This window comes from Polyodon spathula, chromosome 14 (assembly GCF_017654505.1).
Source record: "Polyodon spathula isolate WHYD16114869_AA chromosome 14, ASM1765450v1, whole genome shotgun sequence".
Taxonomy (NCBI): domain Eukaryota; kingdom Metazoa; phylum Chordata; class Actinopteri; order Acipenseriformes; family Polyodontidae; genus Polyodon; species Polyodon spathula.
This window is the reverse complement of record NC_054547.1, coordinates 10,831,445-10,858,779: the sequence shown is the minus strand read 5'-3', so window position 1 is coordinate 10,858,779 and position 27,335 is coordinate 10,831,445. Positions and strand designations below refer to the sequence as shown.

General features: G+C 38.4%; 2 pseudogenes; both read left to right on the top strand.

Moving 5' to 3' along the window:
• Nucleotides 1-265: 265 nt before the first annotated feature.
• Nucleotides 266-22,114, top strand: LOC121327103 (annotated as a pseudogene).
• A 1,835-nt stretch (nt 22,115-23,949) lies between these two features.
• Nucleotides 23,950-27,335, top strand: part of LOC121327100 — a 173,447-nt pseudogene continuing 170,061 nt past the window's right edge.

Sequence of the window (27,335 nt, the reverse complement as noted above, 5' to 3'; positions counted from 1 at the left end):
GTCCAGGCTATAGGGCGCATCGTGCACTCCACTTATCGGATGTGCCACTCGAGAGCGCCTTAAGCTTCAATCCGTTGTGTATGCAAAATTTTAAACTCTTAATTTTCAACATGAACCAACTCCAATTCAGATCAGGAAATCTCCCTGCCAGATTCTCCTCAACAATATCTCATTAATTTCTCCAATGGAAACTCAGTAACGTCTGCTTCTAATGCAGACTTCTCCCAGCAACCAGACCTGCTGCCCTGGCATTATGGAGATCATAATGCCCCCTCCAGCAGGCTCAGCCTTCAGCGAGAGTGACCTCTCGCCTAACTTAAAAACCTTGCACAACGACAATATCTACATCCCGGCTGGAAGCGAAAGTATGGCGTTGTTCAATATTTATTGTACCTTTATATCTGCTACACCATCCTGCCTGCTTTCATAGGCTGTATAACTGCTATCAGTCTTCAAGATATCTGTTTCCACCAACTGGAAACATGGTTTAAACAATAACATTCTGGTCTTTTTCCAAATAAATAATCAATGGTAAAGATGTCAATGTTACACTCAAGTCACGTGACATTAAGTTCCACAGGGCCGTCAAGAGCCGGATCAATATTTGTTCTACAGTGTTGAGCTCTCTGTTAGATACGGGGGTACTATGTTCTATGAGTACTATAAAACATTCTCCACTAAAGCCGCTGCCATCTCAGCAGCAGATAACTGTTTTGTCGATCAGTCTTCCCATGATTCAATCCTCTCTAACTGCCTTTTCAGCGGTTTGCAAGCCAATGTCTGTGGACTGTGTATTGATAGCCTATTCTACCTCCCTCTGTCAAAAAATACAATCATGATACAGCTTCAGAGCATTTAGGATAAACATTCCAATCGTAAGGGCTATTAATCACAATAATCAAATATTCTACCCTGCATCACTTTCTAAAGTTAACTGTTTTATTCTATTCATAACCTCTAGATGGCAGTATAACACCACACGTTCTATATATTTTAGTGGGTCCTCTCACTGCGAAAGTCAATTCAGGATCAATTTTACTTCGGAAGTTAATATTCCATTCAATGTGAGCCACCTGTCAGATACAAAAATCATGTTCTACGATTATCAACGTTTCAGTCAAGGCACCCTCCTACCCTGCAATGGATAATACACTCATAGACTTCTCCTGATCAAATCAATAGGTTTTGCAGCAGCCTCATAACAACACATTCTTCATCCTCTCAGGTTCTGCAACAGTCTCAGATCTATGTATTATGTATTTTTCATCTCTGCCCGAAGGCAGCCCCATCTTCGGCTCCATCTAAACATCTTAACACTAAAAGACCAATATCCAATGCATCTAGCAGATCTCTACACTCTACAGCAAGCCACTGCACACTACCAATGGCAGTCCACCATTCACTATTACAGATAGCTCCTTCAGCAGATCTCTGCTTTCTACAGTTGGTACTGCACACTAGTGACAGCACTCCATCGTTTACTTTCTCAGATCTCTGCACAGTTCAGCAGAACCCACCCTCCACTCTTAATCACTCCTCACTACAGCAGATCTCATCTCCCTCTTCAGATCTGCTCACTGTTGCAGCAGGTAAAAGTTGCTTTAGGGTACCATTTAAATATTAAACTGCCCTCCTACAGAGCTTCCAACGCTCCAGCTATCCTCCAATACTCAGATCGTGGCAGCCATTTCTGCATGACTTCCTCAGCAATCTAGGCATATGTCCGCTCATCCTTTCATATACTACAAACATTAATACACAGTGAGAGACATGGTACAAGACTAGGAATCTATCCTGATAATGAGTTAAGGAGTTCCACTATTAAGAGAATGACTGGAGTTATGAAACCCCAATCTCTGAACGTGAATTCACCTTTTCCATTTCAAGCAGACATGATGGTAGCCGCTGATCAAGCCCATATTAACTAACGCATAGGATGGTCTCACCAATCTCGTCTCCAGAGCTGGCTTTTCTCCTCAATCTTATACCTCTCCATTAATTTCGGATCAGAGCAGCAACTTCCGCAGCAAAAGCCAACATCAATCTCAGTCTAATCAAAAACATGGGCCACTGGTCATCTGCTGCAGTCAATTCATACATCTGTTCATCCCCTACAGACATAGCCCTTCAAAGAATAGCTAGCATTCCCACAGTGGGGGGGTTGGCTACCTGACCGCTGGGGCCACCAGAGGTTTTCCCCTTCTAGGAAGGGGTTTTTCCTCTCCACTGAGCGGCAGGTGATCACATAAGGATACCACACTAACATTATTTTAACCTCTCCAGTTTGTCTCGTATGTCCCTTCCTTTTCTGTCTTTTCCAGCTGTTTCTTTTATGTTATGCACTGGCACAACTCTATTGTTTGTCTCACAGTGAAGGTCTCTGCATGGATCTATCCTTTGGGGGGGTAAGTGCGGATCCACTCCCCCGACCTCAGGTCAGCCACACTACCTCGTCCTCGCACCAGGGTGGTTCTCACCGAATGAGTCAGAGGGGACCTCCAGCCACACTATCCTTGCACAGCTCATGCACCTATTCTACATCACCACATGAGGCGCTGTCCTTCCTTCGCTCTGGACATGGCCCGCTTTATGCTCTTAGTGCCCAAGTCCCAGACTAACCCATCTCTCTCGGTTGCAGGTTCCCTGTGGGATGCCTTCCCACTCCCGGCTTCCGAGGCCTATGCCTCATCTCACCAGTCAGTGAACCCTTTACTATCTCTCCTTTCAGTCCAAAGCAGATCCCTTTTATATGTTTTCAGATCCTCAGGAACATCACCTTCGACCAAGCTTTGTCCTCTACTATAGGAGAGCTCATCGGTCGGGATTTCTTTTCTATCTTAATTTCAAGCCTGGGCTAATTCGTAAGCGTAACCTGGAATACAGGGTACAGTGATGTTCTAAAGGATTACACTGAAAAACAACTCTACAAATCCTGTTAAACATTGTCTCAATCTTCTTCAGTGACTCCTTTCTAGCAGTCATATAAATCATATCATTATAGTTCACAATAGGAAACAAAAGTCACTTAGCTGATTTAGACCTTGATGTAAAATTTAAGCAATGATGCTGGTCATACAACAATCCGAGTTTTCTCCCAATTTTACTACATATTTCTTTTATGTGTTTTTCAAATTTAAGAGTTGTATCGATATTGATATTAAGTATTTAAAGGTATAAACTCTCTACAAAGATGTGTTATTAAAAGGAACAATAATAACATTGGAATTATTGTTTTGTATCATTTTCTCTGAATCAAATAACATGATATTTGTTTGTTTTTTTCATTGAAAATCAGATCATTTTTATCAAACCAATCTTGAAGTTCAAAAAAGTCATTCTGTAGTGTCTTAGTTAAATCCTGGACATTGTCAGAGCTGTAATAAACCACAGTGTCATCCGCATAGATATGTACACAACTTGGTTCTGCAGACAGCAGGTATTTCAATAATATAAATACAAAATAAAATCGGTCCAAGAATTGACACCTGAGGGACACCTAAGAATACAAACATAAAATCTGATTTCTTTCTGTCAAAGACAACAGTTTGGGAACGTTCTGGATCAATTTTTGGTAACATACTATGACTGTTTATGTGGAAACTCTTTAAGCCCTTCACTGAGGACCAATTTACATCTTGTTGAATACCACAGGATAATAATGTGTTATTATTTGGCCGTGTTTGGACACCAATCAAAGCTGCTCCAGGGTTTTGTTCAACATCCCCACAAAGTATTAAAAGATTTATGCAGGTAAGTTTTAACAGAAAATAAATATCATTTCTCCTGTATACATACTTAATTTTTAGTACTTGGTTCGAACATTTTGTGGTATGAGCAAAAATAGTTCCACGCAATCTCCACCAACCTTCATATCCTACCAACAGGGATGTCTTTTGTTATCAGCATTGAATTGCAAAGTCATGATCGTCTTATAAACAACAGTGTGGCTCTGGTGTACACTCTGGATTAATTGCAGCATACTAAAGTTAGTCCACTTGATGGGTCTAACTAGCGGATTAAGCAGGTTTAGTTAGTCCACTTGTTAATCCCGATTGCAGCGTACCAGACGATAATCACCACAGGTGGATTATCCACTAAATCGGACTAAACAAGATCCTGATTGCAGCGTACCAAATTGGATGTGAGATGATCCTGTTCAGGAGGACTAACTTAGTATTATGAAGTATAAGACTAACTTAGCACGTTTGCTCATCCTACGCTTGTACAGCACATTTTAACACAAAGACAGCGCCATTATTCTCTGAAATGAAGTCACAAACTAGTGAAGTAAAAAGTGTTTTGAACCTCAAGTCTGAACCCTTTGAAGCATTTGGTTCTGTAAGGTTCTCTCGCCCAGTCACAGAAATATCCTTAATAAAACTGACAAATACACTATGTAATGATATAACGTACCTTAATACATTGTTGATACACTATATTAGCAAATATTCATTTTCTTAGGTAGACGGTGAATGTATCCGGTAGTTAAAATAAACTACTATAGCAATGTGGCTCCCTTTTCCTTTTTTTTTTTTTTTTTTTTTTTGTAATTTATTATGGTTGAGATGTTCTGGAGATTGGTTTCTTTTTTTCATTAAAATATTGTAAAAACTTTAATAAAGTGCTGCACAATAAGATACTGTGTATTTAAATAATAATAAAGCAGCATGTTTGGTGTATTTAATTTAACCTAATTTAATGTCAGTGTAATGTGTATTAAATATAAACAACAAATAAAGAACTTTATGTTCAGTATCGAGCAGCAATAGGCTACCAGCAAGTTAAAATGCAAGTGTGATCCATGTGCAGAATGTGCATAAAAAGACGTTTAGTAGCTACAATTATATTATGAATATAGGTGTGCTTTTACTTAAGTGTGTTTGCCTGAATCCCGCCTAATGTAATAAAATGCTTTGATCATTTTATCATGAATATATTTATTATTTGCTTTTTTCATATCTTTTCATATTTTTGACTTTTTTTGCTTCATCTTCAATGTTTTTTTTTGTATGTTTTTTTTAATCAAATTCTAGGAATGACAGTGTACAAGTAAATGTCCGAGTTTGTCGTTACATTTTAAATTGTGAATTTACATCTGCAATTGTAATGGATTTTTATGGGTTGGTCCTCATCATCGGCCTAACTTGTACCACTTGTTCAGGTCAGCTAAACCAGTTTCACAGAGCTGCAGGATTTGCTAGAACGCATTTTAGTCCACTTGATGAGGACTAAGTTACTGGTATGCTGCAATCGACCCTAAGTGACCACCAACTTGGCAGTTTTGTTAACATTGAATTTAAGTAATACAAATACTGTACATATACTATGCATAGCATGGTGTGCAGCACTGAACATTGCAATCTGAATTATTGTTTCTGGAGATGGTTTGGAATGTCTTCCAGAATTTCAAGATATTATCACAACCCATTCAGGGCTGAAAAATCTACACAGGTCCTTTCCATGATTATTTAAACCCACCAAACTCTGGTAAATTTGTACAATAATGTGGGAGCTGACCATGCTTTTCACTACAGTACAGATCCAAGGTATAATGTATGATACTGACACCACAGCACACTTTTATAAGAGTTTTCTTCCTATACATGAGCAAACAGTCATTTACTGTACCATACCTTGATCATGAATTTGAAGGATAGTCTGCAGGACCTTAAAAAAAAAATGTGGACCTTGCAATGGACCCTCATACAGTAGTCTCCATGTCCAGGAATCTTCAAGCACTAAAGAAAGGCCATCTCAAGACTAAGCAGTACATATGAATATTTTACAATTTATGAAGGAGTTATAACAGCCACAGGAAAAAGTTTGTCTTAAAACTGGGCTGTTTAATATATTCTACAGGATCAGTATCTATAAATGTCCTGCATTTGAATTGAATTTATTTCTAATACAAGTAATGCCAAATGGAAAAGGTTAATATAGTGATTTTATTCAGACATGAAATGCCATTTTGTTGATACGCTTCCTTACCATTTTTTTTTTATCTTATAGGCACTTTGTATTAATGAATTCCTCCACCAAATCACAGGCATTCCTTCATCCATGATGCCTATCTGCTTGTGTGACTGAAGAGCAGCTCTGAGACTTCTCAAGATAACTGCGGCACACAGGAAAGCTCTCGCAAGCATCAGCACTTTCAATATAAATGCATGCTTTTTGACAGATGCGTTTTTATACTCTGCGTTGCATGAATAAACAATGTCCTGTTTATAACAATTAAACTGTAATATGCTACTTGATTTTCTTTATACATTTATTTGTATATATTCTCTGTATAATACAATATTCGTCATGCATTTAATTTGCAAGATATGTATTTTACATTATAAAGTATGGGTTACATCATATGATTTATGCAACATAATTGGTCTTTGTGAATAAGGCCTAAAATAGCATTTCATACATTATTTTTGTGTCATCTGCATGACGAGGTGAACATATGCCAGCAAATGCACATTCTTAACAAACAAACTGGTGTTTGATGGGCTGGAATCTCTATTTTATAAATGTGCTATTATGATTTTATGTACACTTTTGCCTTTGCACTTCTTTAACAGTAGATCATATGGTGGCCCTGAAGTGCAAAACAAAAAAAAAAAAAAAAAAAAAAAAAAAAAAAAAAATACAAATTAAAAAACACAATACAAATAAAAAAAAATTGAAAAATGCAAAATTGAAAAACACAAACAAACAAAAGCACGAATCGCGAAAACAAAAAAAAAATGGAGGCTGCTCCCCACATACCCCAGCATGGTCTCCGTTTCGTTGAAGCTGTTTAGAAAGCATAAGTTGAGTCTTTAATAACTTAGCTGGCCGTGGTATATTTCTCTCGTTGTATAATTGGTATCGTAACGGTAGCCCCCTCACTTTTTGTCAAAAGAAACATGTGCACAGCAGGAAAAAAAAGGCACCTGTGTAGCACACAGAGTTTAGTTGTAGTCATAGGCACCAGAACAACTGATGCTACAGTTGCTACATCATCTAGAGATATTGCTTAACCTTTCAACAATGATGGTCGCATGAAAGATGAAGTTTATAGTACTGTACATCAGACAGCACATAATATTGACTCGCAACAACTGAGAAGTTCGCTTTATATTTAAATCATCAATACGCTGTGACCCAGAAGAAAACTTTGATCTTCACGTGTTGAAATTGCACTAACCTCAAAGTCATTGTGTAAGACACTTTTTATGATGCTTTTTGTAAACAACAAAAAATTCACAGGCATTTGTTTTAAAGTCAAACTTAAAAAAATGTTCTCTAAATAAAATAATCATTTTTAACTGCTCTTACTGTACAAAAACTAATTTATGGTTTCTGTTTTTGTATTTGTGTTTCCTGCTTTTGATTTTTTGTTTCCTGCTTTAGTTTTTTTTTTCATTTCATGCTTTTGTTTTTTGTGTTTTCAGCTTTTTTCATTTGTGTTTTTTTTATTTGGATTTGTGTTTTTTTATTTGGATTTGTGTTTTTTATTTGTAGCTGTGTTTTTTTTTTTAATTAGTATTTGTGTTTTTCAATTTGGATTTGTGTTTTATTTATTTGTATTTTTTTATATGTATTTGTGTTTTTTGATTTGTATGTGTTTTTCGATTTGTATTTGTGTTTTTCGATTTGTACTTGTGTTTATCGAGTTGTACTTGTGCTTTTGCTTCTTGATTTGTATTTTTCGATTTGTATTTGTGTTTTGCACTTCTCGGCCACTGTAATAGTAGGACTGCAAATCGAGATGCAAGCTTGGGCCAGAAGATGTATTTCAAACCTTTTAGATATTGTAGTAAGCTAATATAATCATGTTTAATTGCATTATTACCTTGTAAAATGCAGAAGCAATGCCATTTTTTATCACTTATACTGTAAAAGCACAGTCCTTCCTTCATAATGAATCACTGGAAGTTCCAAGATAATATTAGGTGAAAGTGTTTTAAACTCTGATGTTCAGATCAACAAATAGAACACTTATTTTCATTATAATCTGTCCACAGAAGTTGTCCTATTCAAAAAGACTACAGTCTGTTCCTTGAATGTTTTTTTGCTGCTAAGAAATATGCTTGTGATAGACCCTATAATTCAGTGACTGGCCCAATTACTGGACTTAATACATTATGACTCTCACCATGGTGTACTTCACAGAGACAGCATCTTGACTTGTGGGTAGACTGAGTCAACAGATTTCCCAAAGGAAGAGACAGAAGTGCAAATAAGTAGGTTGGTTGTTTCTATCAAGAGTATAATAATCAATTGTAGGTCCTACTATACAATATACTTAAAGCCCCAAGGCAATATTCTGCTTATGAAGTTTTACAGGGCATGCACAGATAATCATATACATTTTGACATCCCTTACACAATGATACTATACAGGCAAGTCACATGCAAATGTTAACCAACATTAAGGCATTTAAAGGTGTTAATGGATTTCTTATTTAAATATACAAGATTTACAATGGAGATGCCTCATAATCTGTTATCCTCAGCTTACTCACAGAAAATAGGTTTTATCCAGGATTCCTTATACTTTAAATGACAGTTTTACCTTCATCTCACACTAAAAAATGAAGAACGCTGTGACATTGATGGGTTGGACCTCAGTGAAGAACTAGGATATATAACAGGTTTGCTGCCTCAGGATTATAGTACTTCTCAAGAAGTACTCCAATTCATTATAAACAGTGATGTGAGTGACAACTTCCCGACACCTGAATAACACTCAGATTATTAGTAACTTTACCTGTTTCAGTGGCAAATGGCACAGTTTTTCTAAGTTGAAGTTGATTAAAAAACCTACTTCCGATCAACTATGGGAGATGAAAAGCTTTCTTCACTATCTGCCCTATCTATTGAAAACAATGCTGTCTGCAAAATCAATCTTTCCAGAGCCATAGATGATTTTGCTGCAACAAAGGCTCAAAGTTTTTTTTATAAGTTATGAATAAAGTTTGTGATAAAATGAATAAATAGTCATTTTAAAAATATTCAAAGTTTTCTTTTTTTTACTTATACTTCGTTCTTATTCTTCATTTTCATACAGATACTGACAAGGACACCAAAAACAAAGTTTGCACAGATCAGAATTTACCCCAAGGCCAGCCCTGAAGCTCTCTGTACGTGGTTGTATTGTGATGTTGCACATAATATCAACAATAAACCTGAGGCAGAATTGCAGTCTTTTATGAATAGTTCAGTTAGCTAAATAATGTTTGCTCAAAAACTTTTAGTTAAATACAGAATAAAATTCATATTTAGTATCATTTAGACAAATGTAGATTAGCAGTATTATTACACAGACACATTTAATGCATGTATAAAAGAAAATATATATAGGCTACTAACAACAAAACATATCGACAAAATAAAAGTAAGGCTAAAATGTATAAAATGTAGCAGTTTTTATTTATTTAAGCAGTCATTAGAAAATATGGTACATGAAATTATTAGTATTACACTGTTTATTGCTATGATGGTGTTTGAGGGGAGTGTTTTCGACATATGTAGCTATACTGTTTCGGTCTTGAAAGGGAGTGTTTTTAAATTGAATTCAAAGTGCAGCAGGGTGTTTTGAACATACGGTCATTACATTCATTGTTATCAACTCAACATTCAAAACACTCCAGAGGGTTCTACTCTGGAGTGTTTTGGGCATCCTGCACCAGGACGTTAATCCTCACTCCTTTTTTTTTTAATCAGTTTTGGGAAATTAATGTTTATTCCCTCCAGATAGCCGGTGTGTCTGTCCATGTTATTTATCTAAAGCATTTTGTAATCTACATTCAGTACTTTGTACCAGCAGCTTCTAGGCTGTATGTTTTGTGTATTTACAGATGGAGCATTTTTGCAATACAAATCAATTATGTTTATGAAATGATGCAACATAATTCAAGGTGCTAAACAGATGAGGCCTTAAGTTCTGAGTACTTTAAGAATGTGGATGTTTTTCACTCTTGTGGTAGAAATTGTGTTTAACCTTATGGCCTCATTATCAGCTTTTATTAACTGTTAAACCATTTTAAGGGTTAATTAACAAATAGAGTATATATTTAGAACTAGATGGCAAATTTCGAATGACTCCCATGCTTCTGTATCTCCATGTATACGAAGTAAATGAACAGCGTGATTGGCAACATGATGCCAGTGTAAAATGTGAATTTAATTCATCTTTGGCGTGGCTAAATAAACTCTCATTTAAAAGCTGCAATGACTCAAAGTTCTCTGAATTGTAGGGGTTGGGGGTTGAAAAGCTGGTGTATAGAAACAAAAAATATGTTTCCTGCAAGTGGGCTTCCAGATCCCTAATGGACATCCTTTTGACCAAAAGTGTTTCACAATATTTGGAAGAGTGGTCCCTAAGGTTCTTACAGCAATACTAACATTTTAGGACCCACACACCCTACAGGGTAATAGGTTGGGTAGACGTTTGAATAAAACTACTACTTGGCAACTCGTCAAAAGTGAGTTAGGTGCTCCTATTCATTATGAGTCGAGCGAGGTGAAACATGATAGTAGTGACAGCATGGTAACCATCATTGTACCGCGGTATAATGTCATTTGTAATCTGTTTTTAATTAGCTATTTAAAGAAATACACTCAAGTCATTTTTTAACAAGAAAAATAACTTTAAAGTTTCAAAACAAATACAACACACTGGTAGTTCTATCAGGCACTACCAAACATGAAGTAGTGTTCACTTCAGCTCACACAGGCTCAGCAAAATAATGCTGCTTTTCTATTTCCAGTTACTGTGGAGAAACACCAAATATTAACATTTTCTGGGCTATGGAACAATAGTGGGTAAGGATGTGACCACTGCATCTGAATATCCTCATCATCTTTTTCAGTTTGGACAGCATCCTATTAGTTAAGAGAAGCAAAGTGTTACCTAGCAATAGCCAATCGAGTGCATTTTAAGACATGCAGTGCCCACCCATTTATCTCTCAGCAGAGTGCAAAATTTAATGGTGAGAAGACTTTTTTTTTTTTGGACTGCAAGTTAACAGCAACCAACACAAAGGAAGTTAAGTTGTAAAGTTAGTGGCATCTAGGGGACTTTTTTTTTTTTTAAATGGGAATAAAATTGTATTACATTTTTAATACATAAAACCAAAATCCCTACAAAAAAATCCCTACAGGAGACGGCAACATCTTTACAATATCGTTTAAAAAAAAAAAAAATAATAATACAGTTATATAATAGTAAACAGACTTTTTGATTACCTGCATTGGTGTCAGTTTTTAACATTTCTCTTGACCGTTGATTTGGTCAAGAGATTTTTTCTCGAGACGGTCGGGCAATGACTCTGGTTGAGTTGGTATGGAATGACCATATTATTCCCCTCAGTAAATAGTACATATGTCTAAAGAAAAAAAAAAAGTTGTGAGCACTGTTGGATGAAAATATACTTTAGAAAACTAGAAGGCAAATTGGTTTCAATATTAAGTGAAACAGCCAGATGGCAGGAAAGCTTTAGTCCCTAAATTTTATGACAACTTGAAAGGTGATTGCACTGTATTCTGTGTTCTTAGGGAAGTGATACCTTTTGCAAAACATTCCTTTCCCACAGTTTAAACTTCAAAGAAGTTAGGCAGAAGACTTACTCCTTTATTCTTCTCTCTTCCTCCCTCTTCAACTATAGTTTTATTTCCTTGAATGAAACACCTCAGGATGTTTTGAAGGTGTTCTCTTGGAGATAGAGAAAAGTGGGCCCCACGTGATCAATAATATTATTGGTTGATAGGAGGCTTATAAAACTTGCTTCAGTATGTAATTCTCTTTTCTGTTAGGTTACTAAAAAGGGGTGATGTCCTAAGGGAAGCCTATATTCAAACATTGTATTGTCTTGTGGACTTTCTTCAACCTGTGCTTGGGGGAGGGGAGTCTCCTCCTCCATTACTACATGAATAAAAATATCTTTGCAGAAGCTGCAACTAAGTTTTGGAATCACAATAATTTGCACTGAGAAAAAAAAACAACAAAAAAAAAACACTTTCTACAGCATTTATGAGGAAAGCTACAGCACCTGCCTCTCTGTCCATTCATATGACATGCTTAGATGTACTTTCAGTAATAGGAATACAATTTCTCAACTTTTTTCCAAATGAAAGAAAGTGTTTTCCATGTAAAAATCACGTGCAACAGAACAAAAGTCTACAATCCCGTTTGCGTATTTGTTAGGAGCATTTTCGTCCTCATTTCTTTATTTGGTACACTTTATGGAATTGAAGCATTATTATAAAAAATAAACCTGTAGTTCTCTAGTTTTTAAACAGTGTAGATATGTTTCATGTATTACAGCCAACTTCTGAAACATTATTTTTGGCTTGTTTTTGAAAACCCTGCTAGTAAAACATGTAACATTTTTGTTTCTGGCAATGTTCCAATTTACAATCCTCAATGGGAACATTAGAGCATGTTTTTGCATACAGTAGGCAGGCTGTCAGAGTAAAAGGTTAAGGGCTTTTTGTTTACAGCTCATAGGCTTGTAAAGCAATGTGTGCTGATGCACCAGGGAGGCCGCAAATAGGCTGATCCCTGGAGCCAGTATTACACTCCGGCTATAATACCTGGCCAATAGAAAATCTATGTTACCTGGTGGAGGAAAAGTGCTGAAGGCTCGTATATTACAGCGAAGCTATGTCTTGGTTGGTCCCCACCACTACTATCTCATTTTATCTTGGCAAAATCCGAGTCAAAGACATCAGCATGAAATAAAATAACAGCTACTCTCATGTAATAAAAATTACATCAATACAGTACTAAATGGAAACATCTCTGTACCTAAATCATTTTGGTGTTTTGGGGTTTTCACACCTTTAACAATCTATATGTATTTATTTATTTTAATAACTAAATAAATAAATACATTGAAATATGCAGTACAAGTAAGGGTCTGACATTAATCATGGCCCAGTGGCCCGGGGCCGGTAGAGATCGCAGTTTGGCCGGTAGTTATGAAGCACCACAGGCCCGACTCTGCCAGTAACATTTTTTAACTGTGTAATGTATATAGTACAGTCCAATGGCTTCCGTTTTATGAATGCAGGAAAATGGGTCAGTGTGCCAAAAAGCTGAAAAAAAACGAATTTACAAACCCATTTTTAAAACCCACCCACTCACCCCCGATAATGGCGTAATTGAACTTGTCCGAACTTTCCCGACTACGTACTGAAGTTCTGCGTTACTCGTTACCTCGACATGGCAATTTTTTACAGTTTTTTTTGGTTTGTTTGTTTTTTTTACAACTAAGCAACCAACTACACCATTAAGCCAAAAGTAAAGTGTTTAAATCAATAATGATAGAAGAAATTCTGAAAAATATAAAGTGGAGTGGAAGAAAGACTTAATCTGACTTATAGATAAAACAGCAGCTTTTCTGTTGGGAATTCAACATTTAGTTTCCCTAATATCCAGTCTCACAGACTGCAGGGGAAATAAAAAATCCACCGATGGATACCCAGGTACTCCATGTGGAAGCTGGACAACAGGATCAAATTATCTAATGTTTTAATTTGGGACATGTGTTCAGGTCAGAAATGCCATGCACAATCTTTACAGGACTCGTTCTTATCAGCAGTAAGACTGTTGCTGACTTGAGAGAGGCTACAAGCGACAACGATCTGAGAATGATTATTTTTCTATTATGATTATTGTTTGAATAGTGTTTATTATTATGATTAGTATAAACACGTTAACCTTTTAGCGTTGCTGTTACTATAAGGTAACAGCTCAGTTGCGGGTTTGCTTGTAAAAAAAACAAGTATCATTTGTACACATACGTTTTCAAATCTTGAATACAGTATTTTCATTTTTTTCGCCAATATGTTCATGTTAAATGGCTGAAATAATTACAATAGCATATATTAAAAGGCTTTACTGAGCCACTTTTTATTTGAGACGTGGCCTCTCTTTGGTTACAGCACACAATACTAAACATACGGAAATTAAAAAAACATCATGAAAGAATATGCATGTGAGCTAGTTGTTCTTTTTTCTTCCCCCTTTTGTTTTTTTTCCGAACTGAGTCCGTTTGTGTTAACAATGCAGTTTGCAAGTGCACTCAGCCCGTTTATATGGTGTGTGAAACAAATGTTTACAATATCCTGCAAGGCATATTGCAACATGGCAGCTATTATTGCTCTGGTTTTTAATACGGCAATTTATGAATACATTTCTTGAAAGCCTAAAGTAGGAGAATGCAGTTTACACAACTCTGCACGGTTCTCCTAATGTCGGCATTAAACAAAGTAATTTGAGAAAAGATTGAATATATTTATTATTGTGTTAGTTTTGTCGAGTTTGGCAAGATTTTGGTGTCTGACCAAAATTTCTACCAGAACTTCCGTTTCTTGCACTGTCCATGTAGTTTTGGATTACCAGATGTCCACGGTGAAAATAAGTAAAATAAGTTTTTTTTTTTTTTTTTTTAATTTACTGACCCTGTGTCAACTCTGAAGCCAAAACTAACAGTATATAAAATAACACAGTAATAGTTTAAAAATTAAACATCGGATGAATTTATTGCATATGATAACTAATTATTTTATTTTGTCATCTAGTCAAAACATGTTAAATGTACAAAATGCCAGATTTTAGATTTAAAAATAGATCAGCTATTACCATTTAAACATACAGTATACACATTATCAGAATGGTTAAACACATAATCTATAGAATTTTTGAATGGCGCTAACACACACCCTATAACATTATTCTGCTATTAACTTGGCGAGCAGGGTGATACAGTGGGTGCGTTGTTTTATTCACAGGTTGCTCCAGTAGTGAGCCTATGTGCTCACTAAACTGTTGTTAAAGTCATCTACCAGACTCACTGAGAAAAAGACCCTCTGAGAGTCACTGTAAACAATGTATAGACAACATAGACGCCCCCATGGAACCTGTCAATGTGGACTGTGGGCAGACTAAATTAAACATATTATACTGCAAAAATTTTAAGTTGATGCAATGATTGTTATTTTTTTTTAAATTTAGTAGTCGCTAATTGTTTTTATTATTTTTTCTCCCAATTTGGAATAGCCAATTATTTTTAGGTTCAGCTCACCGCTACCACCCCCACGCTGACTCGGGAGCGGTGAAGACGAACACACGTTGTCCTCCGAAGCATGTGCCGTCAGCTTCTTTTCACACTGCAGGTCCACCATGTAGCCACCTCAGAGCTACAGTGTCGGAGGACACGCAGCTCTGGGCATGCCTGCAGCGCCCAGCCAGACTACAGTGGACTACCGAGGACACCCTGGCTGACCTAAAACATCTCAGAGCCCTTCACATAACTAAATATTGTACATAAAAACGTAAAAAAAAACTAAAATAAATAAAATTTGAACAATTCTACTACTAGTTGCCATATTAAATTTCACCAAACTGTTGTTTCAATCCAGTCATTGGTGGATGTACTTTCGGCTCACCAATAAATTTGCAGCTGTGAATAAAACAACACGCCCAGTTTTGTACTTATTATTGGACCAGTTTAAATTGTATCCGGGCCAGTAAAAACACTACCTCTGTGGTCCAAGTGGCCAGTAGTAAAAAATCTAAATGTAGGGCCCTGCAAGTCAAAGTCATATTTTTAGAATGACAAGGCTATTTCCTTTTTAATATGCGTTACAATATTATGGTTGTCTACAGAGATAACAAAATTTTGCCAGGTCTCCCAGTTCTATTTAAGCACAGCTTTTCCGAGAAGGATATTTATATCAGTGCAATGCTTCCCAGAAGACCATACAGTAGCGGCTGAATACAAAGATGGTGAAGGAACTGTTTTGAGTCACATGGCTAGAAGATAAAGCACACCAAATATCCTTTTTATCTGAAGCCTGTGTACAGTACTATGTGTTAATAGAAGGAAAATGCCATTTATGGATCTAAAACCTTTAAAGGAAACATCTTGACAAGTTATTTTGACTGTTTATAAACACAAAATAATTGCAAATATAAACCAATGCAATATAACCCTTTTTCAAATGTGATTGTATTTTATAGTTTGCACTCATTTGCTTCAGGCTGCCCTAGTCAAATATTAAACGGTTTGAAAAACTGATAATTGCTGAAACTGAAAACTCTGTGAACTACAAACTTGATTTTAAAAAACTCCATTAAAGACCCCATAAAGCAGAGGTGCCCAATCCTGGTCCTGGAGGGCCTGTGTCCTCCTGGCTTTTGTTCCAACTGTCCCCTAAATTACTTATTTGGACCTGTCAAGAACTTATTAGAAGCTTGATTGGCCCAATTAAGCAATTTAGTGTACAGTTGGAACAAAAACCAGGAGGGACACTGGCCCTCCAGGACTAGGATTTGGCACCCCTGCCCTAAAGGTTTGTGAACAAGTTAAAATTCCAAGTTTTCATTTTGCTTGAGAGGTCATCTACTTAAGGGATAGTGGCCTTGCTCTGTCAAGTAACAAGGTAATGGAACTCCACTGTCAATAAATCGCCGGTACACTTTTCTTATTGTTTACTCAGTCAGTTACTGGCTATTGTGTGACCCCCCCCCCTTATTGTTTACTCAGTCAGTTACTGGCTATTGTGTGACTTACATAAACTATTCTAGATATACTGCAAAAACTTAGATTATCAGATATTGTAACAACTTGGATTTGCCGTCAAACTTGCCCCCCCCCCCCCCCCCACCCCCCCCCCCCCCCCCCCCCCCCCCCCCTCCCCAAAGATACACACTCATAACCAAGGCCTTGAAATTGAAGCATCAAGTGCCAGGCACGACTAGGGTGAAGCAAAGATTACTATGCAATTAACTTCACACTTTCCTGATTCTCTTGGAGATTTGCTTGTTATGAATGCGGGTTCACATACAGATTGTATCAGCCTGTTTTAACAGTACTTGGCATTCTCTGACCCCTGTTTGATCAGCATCCCCATGAATATATCATTTAACAGTGGATTATGCTGCAGCAGCTCCGGACTCTTCTATTCGTGGAGGTCATTCAAGGCACAGAGATCCGCTGCCTTTCATTTATTATCATTTAATTCCAGGCATTTTTGAGAATCAGGATCTCTGTCCAGAACCAAGCAGAACAAACCACCCCACCCCCACCCCCCACCCCCCACCCCCCCCCCTGCCCCCTGCCCCTGCCCCATCATCAGTGCAGGTTTTGGCATGCAGACTGAAGCCTTTTTTGGAGAGCGTGGTACTTTGCTCCTGTGATAATATTACTTTAGATGTCCTTTGAATTCAATTCCTGATTTGATACTGTACATGATGTTACCACCACAAAATATGTGACACATTCATAAAGTCTGTCACAAATGAGTCAACTGCTATTGGCTGGTTTTACAGACCCTGATCAGCACTCATTTTGGACAAATGAATGTGTTAATTCAATAGAGTCAATAGAGTCCACAATTAGCAATAATCAGGGTCTGTGAAAGCAGCTATTAGTCAGAGTTATTGAATTTAAACTGGACTAAATCCAGGATACTACCCTGAAAACTTTTTTTTTTTTTTTTTTTTATCTTATCACTCATGTAATTGAAACTGATTCAGGTACAGAATATTTCAAAGGGTATAGGCCTATATTGTTTATGTTGCACTGTTTTTTGATCCTCATTCTAAAATAGAAACATACAGTCACCACTTAGATATCTGTTACCCAGATACATGTCAGTCACGTTTTTCCGGCATTGTATTAAGAATAATATCAAATCCCATTTATATATATATATATATATATATATATATATATATATATATATATATATATATATATATATGTGTGTGTGTGTGTGTGTGTGTGTGTAACAAAAACCCATCACACACGATTTCCGACTCTGTAACCAATTTTCTGATACAAAGCTCATCTCTTCAGTCTTACAGTTAATTTAATTATCTGTCCCAGCCCTCACTTTTTTTGTCTTGCATGTGCAAAGCAGTCTGTCTTTATTGTGCTTTTACAGCACTTCCTCCAGTTCTCACCTGACAAAAAAGGAAGCCAAAATAAAGGGAAAGAGACAAGCTACAGTAATATCAAAGTTAACTATTAAACTGTTTTAGATACTGTGATGCATTAAAAAAAAAAAAAAAAAAAAAAATCTGTGATCTTTAGTTGCTTTTTATGCATTTTCATTTGCAAGTGAACTGTGACATTAGGGTCTTATCAAGCACTATATTTTGAATACTGACTTTGGATACTAATTCTGGAAACTGGTGTTGTGTTTTGTTAAATTGCATTGACTTTTATGTTTTACGCATTTCTATGGGTAACAGTCCATGTGTCGCTTCTTTTGGTGAGTGGTATTTTCAGAATCTTTCTGAATTAAATACTTCTTCTCTTGAAACTATAGTACTGTACCAACAAAACCTACTACAGTACACCCAAACGAAAACCTACTTATTTTAAAACACAGACGAGTGTTTGTCTTTTACAGCTGTGTTATTCCCCCAACTCGTGTGCTAACAAATTTTGTTGAAAGAATCAATGAAACACCCCTCTAGATGAAAAAGAAAACTATCAGGAGGATCGTCTTCAAATAGTTAAACATTCGAGACAAACTGCTGTAAATATCCTACCGTGACCCTGCTGAATCAAATCTTCCATGAACCATCTACCATAGTCATGATCCATCTCTTGTGATATGTCAGATATAAGAAAAAAAGAAAGAAAACAGCAACAGTGCCAAAGAAAAGAAAAATATGCACAACTATATACTCCTCCCTCTTGAGTTCCGCAAACCCAAGTTATAGTTTTTCTTTCAGTACAAAATGTGTGTGTGTGTGTGTGTGTGTGTGCAGGGCATGGGGTTGTTTGGATGGTAGGGGGCAGGTTACAACGTGCTCCACTACATACACGTCAAATCAGATGAAATAATCAGATATGCTTCACACTCGTTTAACCATCACTAAAGCCAAAATTTAATAGGGTCAGATATGTGAGTGTTGACTGTAGTGGTTTTCAAGTACTTAGACAATAGATGTTTTATCTGGGGAATCTAGTAGCTTTTAGTGATCTGTACCTATGCACTGTATCTAATTATATTGGAAACTGAATGATATTCTGATTCTATATTTATTATTGCTGACTCAAAGGCCATGCTTTATTACACTAAAGGTGGATCAATATGTGGAAATTCCTTTATTGATTAAAGCAGAAGACTAATCTCATGCCAGAGATTAGCCAACTCATGTTTAACTGTGAGCTTACCGTCAAGGCAGTTTAGTGAAGATGTTGCTGGATGAAGGAAGGAGTTAAGTATTACACTGTTTGTGGTGCATACAAAGTCCCCAGCGTGCTTGTATTTCAAGAGATAATGAAGGTCAAGGTAATTTATTGGCCAATGTTGTACAACTATCGTCAAGAAAGAAAAAGGCATGTTCTACTGTTTTGCTAATAGCCGTATACATGTCCTCTCTGTGTGTTCCAAAAAAAATAAGCTGAGGAAACATATACACCAAACAGATACTAATATTGAACTCTAACAAATGCTTAATTAATACACTGGATTTCAATCATTCCCAAAAATATCTGAACCAATAATTATAAAGATAAAAATAAATGGTATATGTCTTAGAAAATGTGTTTGTATCATTTGGTAAAGCAGGTTAGCATGATGCTGATCTTTTAAGATATGCAGTAATTCTAATATACTTTATTTACTATTATTTCTTAACTATTGTTTCGCTATAAAAGAAAAATATATATATATATATATATATATATATATATATATATATATATATATATATATATATATATATATATATATATATATATATATATATAAAGAACTGCAACTCACACGGTTTGTTGCCGCTTTAAACCAGGACCCAGGACATGGAAATGGACTTTTAATAAACATAAACAAATAAACAAAACAAACACCTAGCTCTTTTTCTAACACTAGCTGAACAGACAGGAACCTAACTATAATACAGGACAGCTAGGCACTAACACAAAACACAAGAAAGGATTACACACAATACCTTCTGATGGTTGTACACACTCACAACTGGGTTCTTCACACTACAGCCCCGAACAGACTGGCTGCTCTCTTTAAATACCCTGCACCTGGTTCTAATTTACAATACACACCAGGTGTAGGGGATAACTAATTATTAAACAACAAAACAAAAATGTGCATTCTCACATGTTCTTTTCTAGCAGGGAGGAAATTAACCCTCTCCCTGCTGCTGTATATATATATATATATATATATATATATATATATATATATATATATATATATATATATATATATATATCATAATTTATATATTTGGATTTATTTCATCTCTTCTCTGCCTCTCCCCTCTCTCCCTACTCCACCCACCCCCACTGTCACGTCCCACCATAACCTCCGCTCTCTCTCCCCCTGTCCTTGCCTACAACCCTCTCACCTCCATTTTATAGACTCCTTCTCCCAACTGTCTGTAGACTGCTCCCTCCACTCTCTTCTCCTCCCTCACCGACTCCTTCGATTCCCTCTGTCCCCTTACCTCCCGACCTGCCCGCCCCTACCCTCCCCAACCCTGGCTCTCCTTTGTGCTCCGATCAGCTAGAACCAAACTGCACTCTGCTGAAAAGAAATGGAAGAGAACCAAACTCTGTGCTGCCCTAGTCCTCTACCGCGCCCTCTTCTCCTCTACTCTCTACTCTGCTAAAGTCTCCTATTTCCAATCTATTATCCAGTCCTCCACTAACATCCCCCGGAAACTATTCTCTACCTTCTCCTCCCTCCTCCCACCTTTATCTCCTCTGACAACTTTGCCTCTTTTTTCTCCGCTAAAATCTCTGATGTCCGCAAACTCTTTAACACCTTTCCCTCTCCCCCACCCTCTCCCGCTCCAACCCCAACACCCTCTGTCTCCTCTACTAACTCATCTTCCTTCTCTCCCCTCTCAGACTCTGATCTCTCCACTCTCCAGGGCCACAAACCCACCACGTGCACCCTGGACCTCCTCCCCTCTAACCTCTTTCAAGCTGCTGATCCTGCTCTCCTCCCCTTCATCTCCTCCATTCTCAACACATCTCTCCTCTCTGGTCTCTTTTCCTCTGCATTAAAACAAGCCTCTATAACCCCCCCCTCCTTAACCCTACCTCCCTCCAGAACTACCGTCCTGTCTCTGTCTTACCCTTCCTCTCTAAAACCCTCAAGCGGGCAGTACACCACCAGCTAGACTTTCCTATCTAACTACTTTCTGCTCGACCCTCTCCAATCTGGTTTCCATTCTGCTCACTCCACTGAGACTGCTCTCCTGTCTGTCACTAACTGGCTAAACTCTGCCTGTGCTGCCTTTCTCTCCTCTGTCCTAATTCTCCTCGATCTCTCTGCTGCCTTGGACACTCTATTCTCCTATCCTCTCTCGCTGACCTGGGAATCTCTGGCACAGCTCTGGCCTGGTTCTCCTCCTACCTCTCTGACCACACCTACCAGGTAACCTGGCGCAGCTCAATCTCCACACCTCACCCTCTCTCAACAGAAGTCCTCTCCTGTTCTCTCTCTACACCCACTCCCTGGGCCCCCTCATAGCATCTTATGGTTTCTCATACCATTTCTATGCTGATGATACCATCCCCTCCTCTATCTCTACTTGTCTGTCTGCTATCTCCTCCTGGATGCACTCGCATCACCTCAAACTCAACCTCTCTAAATCTGACCTCCTTTTCTATATCTCCTCATCTTTCTCCTCCTCTGATCTCTCTATCTCTATTCCTCTGGAATCTACCATGCTCTCCCCTTCTCAGCCAAGAACCTCGGAGTAACCCTATACCCCTGCCTCTTCTACTCCCAACACATCTCCATTCTAGCATGCACCTGCCATTTCTTCCTGAGCAACAGACGAAGAATCCAACCATTCCTCACCAACTGCTTAACGCAACTCCTCATCCAGGCCCTGGTACTGTGCCACCTAGACTACCGCAACTCCCTTCTGGCCGGCCTCCCTGCTCCAGCTCATGCAGAACTCTACTGCTCACATGGTGTTCTCTCTGTCTCGCTTCTGCACACTACTCCACTGCTCCGCTCACTCCACTGGCTCCCGATCACCGTTCGCATCCAGTTCAAGACTCTTGTACTCGCCTACCGATGCCTTGACCTGCCTGCACCCAGTTACATCCAGACCCTAATCTCTCCCTAAACACCCACATAAGCTCTCCACTCTGCCTGCATTAGAAGACTGGCTGTACCTCCTCTACGCTCCCCTGCCTTCAGAGCCCGCTCCTTCTCCACCCTCGCTCGACAGTGGTAGAACGACCTTCCTATGGATGTCAGGACTGCCTGACCACCTTTTGACACCTCCTCAAGACAATACCTCTTCAGACAATACCTTTAAAACTCAGCTCTTCCCTTCTGGACTATATAGCACTCTGCCTTTAATGCACTTTAATTTGCACTTATATGTTCTGTATTTTACTGTATTTAATCCTACCCTTAACCTAATCTGTAATATTTTGTATTTCACCTGCACTCGTATCTAACCCTGATGTAACTATCAACACTGTTATCTGCTCTTGAACTGCCCCGAAATCAAATTGTACTGTGTTTTGTATTTGCTCTTCTTAGGACTGAAGTCATTGTATTTTGTGTCTTGCTCTTAATTGTACCGTAATTCTTAATATGTGTTTTTCGTTTACAATTGTAAGGGTGTCTGCTAAGAAATTAACAGGGATTTTTTTTTTCAGTTTTGCGTCTGTTAGTGGAAGATTACAAATGTTTATTTTTATTTTGTATTTATTAGAAGTACAGCAAATATGCTGTTCACCTCAATGGATGCAAATGGTTTGAGAGAAATAATGATGCTAATAAACTGGTAAAAAGTATTAGTAAAGTCTTACAAGTATTTTAAAGTCATTATTCATGCTTTATTCTTCTGTTACTTGAATGCAGGTGTTTAATAGTAATTTAAATCTATTGTATTACAGTTATAATGTACTGTAACTTACCAAATGTATGAAACAATTGAAAGCAGAGTTTATAGAATGAATAAATGAAAACCATACAGTTAAGGGATTCATCTGATCAACATGTAGTATACCCTGATGAATTGTATTAGTGCATTTTGCAGAACTAGTGAATCCTCTGGAATTGCATCATACACCTACAGTGGTTTTAGGAGTAATCCTGGGATAACCACTAATACATGATTAATAAAATGTTCACCTTTTTTAGCGGAATTCAGGGGGAGGCTTGCCAGGACCCTTAATTGCTGCCTATCATTACCAACCTTTTTAAACCCTAATCACATATCCCTTCCCTGTCTAGTGTTTTTCCTTTTGTAGCAAACACTCAGACTCTGTCATTCATGCTTCAGCTTAACGTCTTCGCTAATAGCTAAACTCTCACTCCTTTCACTGCAGGTCATTTCTGTGCATACCGATGCCAAGATATTATCAACTATTTTCCTACCTGCTCAGATGATTCTTCTCATCTTTCAGCTTCTCTATTCAGATGCAGGAGCTCCAACATTAGTCTTTCCTGCCGCATCCAGTCTCCAGCCCTGCAATAGCACCATCCAAAGCACAGCTCCATTACTCAGCTTTGTCTGCGTCTTCATTAGAAAGACTGGCCCTCCGCTAAACTTTCAAAGCTCCGCCGACAAGACATTGACATCATCAGCAATTGCCTTGCCTTAGCTCTATTTAAATCTACCACAAAGCTTTGTCCGCTGAATTTGTCTTTACTCTTTGTCTGCAATCAGACGTCCCTTCCCCACTCCCCACTCAGCACCTGCTCCCACAGAGCCAGCACAATTTACCGTTCCACCAGAAGATCCTATCCTGGACCGCCATTAGGTGCGCCCAATGTTTTAAAGACCTATCCAGCCCATTGCAAACTCATTATTTCAACAAGCAGAGGTTCGTGATTGTAACGGGTTACATAACATGCTCCAACAACACTGCTGTACTGTGCCTTACAGATCATGGTTACGATGGCAACACCTCATCGAGTGACTACTGGGAGTGGTAAGTTGCCATGGCGACCAGACATCTTCAACAGGCACTGCGAGCCCATGCCTCAGTTCTGCAATCTTCTGGCTTCTTGCTGCTGCTCCGCTTTCACAACCAGCAAGATTGAGTCCAAATCACTGAACTGTGACATCTAAATACCGCAGGCTCATCTTGCAGACCTACATTAACTGATTTATATACATGACTAACTGTTCAAAAAACATGTATCAAATGCATTAATTATTAAAATCTAAAAAGAATACGCAAATGTTTTATACATAGACAAGGATTTTAATCACAATACCCAAATATATTCTACCCTGCTTCACTGAAGCCAATGATTTTAATTTCAATCACAACCTCTAGACGGCAGTATAACACCACAAGGTATACATATTCTAAGCTGGTTTGCTATCGCGGCGAATCTCACACACTCCAACTTTTCTATCCATTCCTGCAGTTCTTTGTCACTCTGAGGGATTCTCAGGAGCCCCCTCCTGCCTCAACATTTTGTCTACCTATATTAACTGACATTCTTCAATTTCAACCCCCCCCACCTTGAGGTCCTGGTCATGAAGCCACATGCTTATCAGTTTTCAGAGATGCTCAGAATCCACCGTCATATCCATTCCTGCTACCTCTTCCTGTTCCCGGATTCGCACTAACCCATCTGGCTCTGCTCCTCCAAACCAGCAAACTTCATTCAGCTTTCAAAGTCATCTCTTCATTCAACTCAGCCGTCACTCAGATACAGAAACCATGTCCTACAATCATCAACATTTCAGTCAAAGTGTCCTCTTACCCCGCAACAGACAATATACTCATAGACTGCTCCTGATCAAATCAATATGTTTCACAGCAGCCTCAGAGCAACCCATTCTTCATCCTCCTAGGTTCTGCAGTGGCCTCAAATCTGTGCATTCTTCATCCCTGCCCAAAGCCAACCCCAGCTCCATCTAAACAGCCTTAACAGACAAAGACCAATATCCACCACATTCAGAAGATCAATGCTCCCTACGGCAGTCCTCCGTTCACTATTACAGATCACTGATTCAGAAGATCTCAGCTCTTTACAGAAAGTCACTTCACCCTACTAACAGCAGTCCATCGTTTTCTTCATCAGATATCTGCATCATTCAGCAGATCCCACCTCTACTGCTAATTGCTCCTCACTACAGCAGATCTTGGCTCCCTCTTCAGATCGGCTCACTATTGCAACATTTAAAAGTTTTTTTAGTTCGATTTTTAAATCTGCAGCTGCCCTCCTCCAGCGTTTCCAACACTCCAGCATTCCTCCAATTCTTAGATTGTGGCAGCTATCTCTGCAATCAAGGCTAACACTAATCCCCATTTAATCAAATAATATGGCGCGCTTGACTTCCTCAGCAATCTACCACCTCAATTCTGTCCCTTCCACAACACTTGTATCCATCTCATCAGTCCACTTGACACTCGGAGGGATCCTAAAGAGTCAGTCCCTATTGCAATATATATCCTTCATCTCTAACCTCAGAAAAGGCTGCTCCTGTCCATTCAATGACCTGACCTACATTCAATGATTTTATACCGCTCATTCATTTAGGATAGGAGCAGCAACCTCAGCAGTCGACGATAACATCAGTCTCCACCTAATCAAGAGTATGGGGCGCTAGACTTCATCAGCAGTAGATTCATACATTCGCCCATCTCCCACCGACATTGCCACAGCCCATCAGAAAATCGTTAGCATGCCCGGAGTAGGGGCTACCTGATTTTTTCCCTTTTAGAGGGGGTTGTTTTCCTCTCCACTGAGTAAACAGGTAGACACAGAAACCATTACACACTAAGCCTTCTAACCCCTCTCTGTTTGTCTCATATGTCATTTCATTCTTGAATCTATGTTATGCATTTGCACATGCTCTGTTGTCTGTCACGGTGAGGTTCTGTGGGGAGCTGGGGGTCCATTCTTTGGGGGGTAAGTGAGCCTCACTTCCCCGAACTTAGGCAAGCTGCACTTCCTCAACCTTACTTAATGGAGGTTCTCACTGTATGAGTCAGAGGGGACCCTCGGCCACATTATCCTTTCGTAGCTCATGCGTTTATCTTACCTCTTCGCATAAAGCTCTATCCTATAATTAACATTTCAGGAAGTGGCATGCTTTAATCTCTCAGTGCTCGAGTCTCAACTAACTCATCTATTCCTATTCTTTACAGGTTCCTTGCTGGACGCTCCTCTGCTCCCAGCTTCGGGGACCACAGTCTCACCTCATTCGAGTGCAGCACCACATCGGTCAGGGGATCCTTTTACTAATATTTCCTTTCAGGTCTCTGCTAGACGACTCTGCTGCATCAGAGTTTTCTTATGTTTTTCAGATCCCCGGGGCCACAGCTTTCAAGACTAAGACCTCTCCTCTGCTGGAGGACAGCTCTCTGGTGGGGGATCTCTTTTCTGAAGTTCGGGCCGCAGTTCACTTCTTTAAGTCGGGCCCCTTCACACCTCCTTTCTGCCTTCTATGAACTACATTATAGTCCCGGCAGGCACTCCGTGAAATGTTAATACATGTAAAGTATGTATTTTTATTTCCATTAAATCAAAACGGATCGCTCATATATATAATTACAACGGTTGCCAACTTTCATTTTTTTGTATTTTCCCATAGACCACTACAAAATCTGCATTTATACTGAAAGAAACTAAGCACTAGTATTGTAGACACTATTATCCTGGATACAGTGCATGTAACACTATATTACGGATGGGAATTTGGAATAGGGGCCAACATTTTCGTGTATTTAAATGCCCAAAATAAAGAATAAAAGGCAAATGCATATGTGTACTACAGCAGACAGCATAAAATGTGTGATCCGCTAAAGTTTAAGTTCACTTGGAGGAGCCAGTCGGGTTGAGATTTCTTTGTTCAAGTTACTTGGTATATTCAATAACTTGTAAATAGTTCAAAACAAGGAACATCTCTGGTGGTACTTTTAATGGTCAGTGCAAATGTTGACGTTACTCCATCCATTCACAGAAACTCAACAGTAGAGGTTTTACATTGTACTACAGTCCACGGAGTTAAAAAAAATAACCTAAAAAAAAATACTTTCACACTGTTTTGTCAGTCATTGCGTGTTCTGCTTAGCATTTGGGGTTCAACAAAAAGCTAAATTAGCATTATAATTTTAATGTTACTAAAGTTAGGCTTCCTTTTTAGCACTTGCTATATCCAATTGTTTACAAATTTAAAGTTAGCCATGCTCCTGGAAGCTGTTTCACGACTGCCTAGCAACAGCAGCTGTGTGCAGTCATTATAGGGGAACTCAAGCGGGGGATCTGTTAACCTAGAAAACAAGGCAACAAAATTGGCAACAATTTCAAACAGAATACGTTTACTGTAGAATTTTACTGTTACAAACATTGCATGATTAATTACG